General features: G+C 47.4%; 10 non-coding genes across 10 annotated transcripts; 6 read left to right on the forward strand and 4 right to left on the reverse strand.

The window, feature by feature from the left end:
- Window positions 1-509: 509 nt before the first annotated feature.
- On the reverse strand, window positions 510-581 carry TRNAQ-CUG (transfer RNA glutamine (anticodon CUG)). Its single transcript has one exon. It is a non-coding gene; the product is annotated as a tRNA-Gln (tRNA).
- A 155-nt stretch (window positions 582-736) lies between these two features.
- On the forward strand, window positions 737-818 carry TRNAL-UAG (transfer RNA leucine (anticodon UAG)). The gene has a single exon. It is a non-coding gene; the product is annotated as a tRNA-Leu (tRNA).
- Window positions 819-1104: 286 nt separating this feature from the next.
- TRNAL-AAG (transfer RNA leucine (anticodon AAG)) lies at window positions 1105-1186 on the forward strand. Its single transcript has one exon. It is a non-coding gene; the product is annotated as a tRNA-Leu (tRNA).
- Window positions 1187-1870: 684 nt separating this feature from the next.
- On the reverse strand, window positions 1871-1942 carry TRNAQ-CUG (transfer RNA glutamine (anticodon CUG)). Its single transcript has one exon. It is a non-coding gene; the product is annotated as a tRNA-Gln (tRNA).
- Window positions 1943-2097: 155 nt separating this feature from the next.
- TRNAL-UAG (transfer RNA leucine (anticodon UAG)) lies at window positions 2098-2179 on the forward strand. The gene has a single exon. It is a non-coding gene; the product is annotated as a tRNA-Leu (tRNA).
- Window positions 2180-2465: 286 nt separating this feature from the next.
- TRNAL-AAG (transfer RNA leucine (anticodon AAG)) lies at window positions 2466-2547 on the forward strand. The gene has a single exon. It is a non-coding gene; the product is annotated as a tRNA-Leu (tRNA).
- A 684-nt stretch (window positions 2548-3231) lies between these two features.
- TRNAQ-CUG (transfer RNA glutamine (anticodon CUG)) lies at window positions 3232-3303 on the reverse strand. The gene has a single exon. It is a non-coding gene; the product is annotated as a tRNA-Gln (tRNA).
- Window positions 3304-3458: 155 nt separating this feature from the next.
- Window positions 3459-3540, forward strand: TRNAL-UAG (transfer RNA leucine (anticodon UAG)). Its single transcript has one exon. It is a non-coding gene; the product is annotated as a tRNA-Leu (tRNA).
- Window positions 3541-4592: 1052 nt separating this feature from the next.
- TRNAQ-CUG (transfer RNA glutamine (anticodon CUG)) lies at window positions 4593-4664 on the reverse strand. The gene has a single exon. It is a non-coding gene; the product is annotated as a tRNA-Gln (tRNA).
- Window positions 4665-4819: 155 nt separating this feature from the next.
- Window positions 4820-4901, forward strand: TRNAL-UAG (transfer RNA leucine (anticodon UAG)). Its single transcript has one exon. It is a non-coding gene; the product is annotated as a tRNA-Leu (tRNA).
- The last annotated feature ends 99 nt before the right edge of the window (window positions 4902-5000 follow it).

Consider the following 5000-nt stretch of genomic DNA (forward strand, 5'->3'; position numbering starts at 1 on the left):
GCGCGGACAATCTGGAATACAATCCTTGAGGAGGGATCCCCAGGGATCAGATGTACTCTGTGATGAATAGGGTGAACAGGAAGAACTACAAAACTGACCCTTGCTGTCTTGCCTTAATCCTTCCCTAGATCTGAAACATAGGCACAGAGCAGCGTACACCATAATCTGCACCGAGCTGCAAAAGCCAGGGATATTCACAGAGGTTAACCAATCAGGAAATCCACTCTATACTAGCCAGAGCTGGCACTGTTTCTGGAAGAAAGAGGCAATTTAACTTTATTTTCTAATCCTGGATAACCCATATTTCTGGCATTATGGCTCCCGGGGGGATGTGAGTGCTCTGGGTTTCTTTGAGGCATGAGTTTTCATCCAAGTTCTCAACTAATTGCACCTTGGGGCGACAGAACACAAAGGTATGGAAGCAGCATTTATGGATTTGAAAAGCTCACATCTGGAAGAAGGTTAAATAATTTTAATACAGTACTGAGTAATGAGAGGAAAGTAAAGAAAGGTCCCACCGAGATTTGAACTCGGATCACTGGATTCAGAGTCCAGAGTGCTAACCATTACACCATGGAACCATTAAGTACCTTCACCTGCCACACTAAAACTTTTAATTCTTCCTCCAGATCTCCAGAAAACCGGGGTACGGTTCCCAGATGGGGTGGCTATGATTATTTCGCCCCTTACTTAGGTCTGCGTCCTCAGGTAGGGTTGAAAAGCAGCAGTTGTGTGTGGTAGCGTGGCCGAGCGGTCTAAGGCGCTGGATTTAGGCTCCAGTCTCTTTGGAGGCGTGGGTTCGAATCCCACCGCTGCCATTAGGCACTTTTTGCTGTTTCCAGAGGTATAACGAGATTACACCTTTGATCCCTAGCGCTGAGCTAAAGCGATTAATTCTCCCTTCAGAACTATTAAACGCTGACCCTTTAAGGACATTACCATGGAGCAGCAGGCATAGGTTGTTCCTCGTTAGTATAGTTGTGAGTATTCCTGCCTGTCATGCAGGTGACCAGGCTCCGAATTCCCGAAGGGGAAGCTATGGTTGTTTTGCCCTTTACTTAGGTCTGTGTCCCCAGGTAGGGTCGGAAAGCTGCAACACCATGTGGTAGCGTGGCCGAGCGGTCTAAGGCGCTGGATTAAGGCTCCAGTCTCTTCGGGGGCGTGGGTTCGAATCCCACTGTTGCCATTGAGTAGCTTTTGCTTTTACTTGCTCTTTCAGCTCACGTTACATGCCCAGAATATCGATTGGTTGAGGCAGGTACCTGGCGCCAGCTAACTAATCAGCGCTTCCCCTTTCAATGCAGGAGAACCTCTCGTCCCTCTCTCAGTATGGGCGCTGTATTACCACCTGCTAAGATGTTGCGCGGACAATCTGGAATACAATCCTTGAGGAGGGATCCCCAGGGATCAGATGTACTCTGTGATGAATAGGGTGAACAGGAAGAACTACAAAACTGACCCTTGCTGTCTTGCCTTAATCCTTCCCTAGATCTGAAACATAGGCACAGAGCAGCGTACACCATAATCTGCACCGAGCTGCAAAAGCCAGGGATATTCACAGAGGTTAACCAATCAGGAAATCCACTCTATACTAGCCAGAGCTGGCACTGTTTCTGGAAGAAAGAGGCAATTTAACTTTATTTTCTAATCCTGGATAACCCATATTTCTGGCATTATGGCTCCCGGGGGGATGTGAGTGCTCTGGGTTTCTTTGAGGCATGAGTTTTCATCCAAGTTCTCAACTAATTGCACCTTGGGGCGACAGAACACAAAGGTATGGAAGCAGCATTTATGGATTTGAAAAGCTCACATCTGGAAGAAGGTTAAATAATTTTAATACAGTACTGAGTAATGAGAGGAAAGTAAAGAAAGGTCCCACCGAGATTTGAACTCGGATCACTGGATTCAGAGTCCAGAGTGCTAACCATTACACCATGGAACCATTAAGTACCTTCACCTGCCACACTAAAACTTTTAATTCTTCCTCCAGATCTCCAGAAAACCGGGGTACGGTTCCCAGATGGGGTGGCTATGATTATTTCGCCCCTTACTTAGGTCTGCGTCCTCAGGTAGGGTTGAAAAGCAGCAGTTGTGTGTGGTAGCGTGGCTGAGCGGTCTAAGGCGCTGGATTTAGGCTCCAGTCTCTTTGGAGGCGTGGGTTCGAATCCCACCGCTGCCATTAGGCACTTTTTGCTGTTTCCAGAGGTATAACGAGATTACACCTTTGATCCCTAGCGCAGAGCTAAAGCGATTAATTCTCCCTTCAGAACTATTAAACGCTGACCCTTTAAGGACATTACCATGGAGCAGCAGGCATAGGTTGTTCCTCGTTAGTATAGTTGTGAGTATTCCTGCCTGTCATGCAGGTGACCAGGCTCCGAATTCCCGAAGGGGAAGCTATGCTTGTTTTGCCCTTTACTTAGGTCTGTGTCCCCAGGTAGGGTCGGAAAGCTGCAACACCATGTGGTAGCGTGGCCGAGCGGTCTAAGGCGCTGGATTAAGGCTCCAATCTCTTCGGGGGCGTGGGTTCGAATCCCACCGTTGCCATTGAGTAGCTTTTGCTTTTACTTGCTCTTTCAGCTCACGTTACATGCCCAGAATATCGATTGGTTGAGGCAGGTACCTGGCGCCAGCTAACTAATCAGCGCTTCCCCTTTCAATGCAGGAGAACCTCTCGTCCCTCTCTCAGTATGGGCGCTGTATTACCACCTGCTAAGATGTTGCGCGGACAATCTGGAATACAATCCTTGAGGAGGGATCCCCAGGGATCAGATGTACTCTGTGATGAATAGGGTGAACAGGAAGAACTACAAAACTGACCCTTGCTGTCTTGCCTTAATCCTTCCCTAGATCTGAAACATAGGCACAGAGCAGCGTACACCATAATCTGCACCGAGCTGCAAAAGCCAGGGATATTCACAGAGGTTAACCAATCAGGAAATCCACTCTATACTAGCCAGAGCTGGCACTGTTTCTGGAAGAAAGAGGCAATTTAACTTTATTTTCTAATCCTGGATAACCCATATTTCTGGCATTATGGCTCCCGGGGGGATGTGAGTGCTCTGGGTTTCTTTGAGGCATGAGTTTTCATCCAAGTTCTCAACTAATTGCACCTTGGGGCGACAGAACACAAAGGTATGGAAGCAGCATTTATGGATTTGAAAAGCTCACATCTGGAAGAAGGTTAAATAATTTTAATACAGTACTGAGTAATGAGAGGAAAGTAAAGAAAGGTCCCACAGAGATTTGAACTCGGATCACTGGATTCAGAGTCCAGAGTGCTAACCATTACACCATGGAACCATTAAGTACCTTCACCTGCCACACTAAAACTTTTAATTCTTCCTCCAGATCTCCAGAAAACCGGGGTACGGTTCCCAGATGGGGTGGCTATGATTATTTCGCCCCTTACTTAGGTCTGCGTCCTCAGGTAGGGTTGAAAAGCAGCAGTTGTGTGTGGTAGCGTGGCCGAGCGGTCTAAGGCGCTGGATTTAGGCTCCAGTCTCTTTGGAGGCGTGGGTTCGAATCCCACCGCTGCCATTAGGCACTTTTTGCTGTTTCCAGAGGTATAACGAGATTACACCTTTGATCCCTAGCGCTGAGCTAAAGCGATTAATTCTCCCTTCAGAACTATTAAACGCTGACCCTTTAAGGACATTACCATGGAGCAGCAGGCATAGGTTGTTCCTCGTTAGTATAGTTGTGAGTATTCCTGCCTGTCATGCAGGTAACCAGGCTTCGAATTCCCGAAGGGGAAGCTATGCTTGTTTTGCCCTTTACTTAGGTCTATGTCCCCAGGTAGGGTCGGAAAGCTGCAACACCATGTGGTAGCGTGGCCGAGCGGTCTAAGGCGCTGAATTAAGGCTCCAGTCTCTTCGGGGGTGTGGGTGCGAATCCAACCGTTGCCATTGAGTAGCTTTTGCTTTTACTTGCTCTTTCAGCTCACGTTACATGCCCAGAATATGGATTGGTTGAGGCAGGTACCTGGCGCCAGCTAACTAATCAGCGCTTCCCCTTTCAATGCAGGAGAACCTCTCGTCCCTCTCTCAGTATGGGCGCTGTATTACCACCTGCTAAGATGTTGCGCGGACAATCTGGAATACATTCCTTCAGGAGGGATCCCCAGGGATCAGATGTACTCTGTGATGAATAGGGTGAACAGGAAGAACTACAAAACTGACCCTTGCTGTCTTGCCTTAATCCTTCCCTAGATCTGAAACATAGGCACAGAGCAGCGTACACCATAATCTGCACCGAGCTGCAAAAGCCAGGGATATTCACAGAGGTTAACCAATCAGGAAATCCACTCTATACTAGCCAGAGCTGGCACTGTTTCTGGAAGAAAGAGGCAATTTAACTTTATTTTCTAATCCTGGATAACCCATATTTCTTGCATTATGGCTCCCGGGGGGATGTGAGTGCTCTGGGTTTCTTTGAGGCATGAGTTTTCATCCAAGTTCTCAACTAATTGCACCTTGGGGCGACAGAACACAAAGGTATGGAAGCAGCATTTATGGATTTGAAAAGCTCACATCTGGAAGAAGGTTAAATAATTTTAATACAGTACTGAGTAATGAGAGGAAAGTAAAGAAAGGTCCCACCGAGATTTGAACTCGGATCACTGGATTCAGAGTCCAGAGTGCTAACCATTACACCATGGAACCATTAAGTACCTTCACCTGCCACACTAAAACTTTTAATTCTTCCTCCAGATCTCCAGAAAACCGGGGTACGGTTCCCAGATGGGGTGGCTATGATTATTTCGCCCCTTACTTAGGTCTGCGTCCTCAGGTAAGGTTGAAAAGTAGCAGTTGTGTGTGGTAGCGTGGCCGAGCGGTCTAAGGCGCTGGATTTAGGCTCCAGTCTCTTTAGAGGCGTGGGTTCGAATCCCACCGCTGCCGTTAGGCACTTTTTGCTGTTTCCAGAGGTATAACGAGATTACACCTTTGATCCCTAGCGCTGAGCTAAAGCGATTAATTCTCCCTTCAGAACTATTAAAC

The sequence above is a fragment of the Hyla sarda genome, unplaced genomic scaffold, assembly GCF_029499605.1.
Source record: "Hyla sarda isolate aHylSar1 unplaced genomic scaffold, aHylSar1.hap1 scaffold_950, whole genome shotgun sequence".
NCBI classification, from domain to species: Eukaryota; Metazoa; Chordata; class Amphibia; order Anura; family Hylidae; genus Hyla; species Hyla sarda.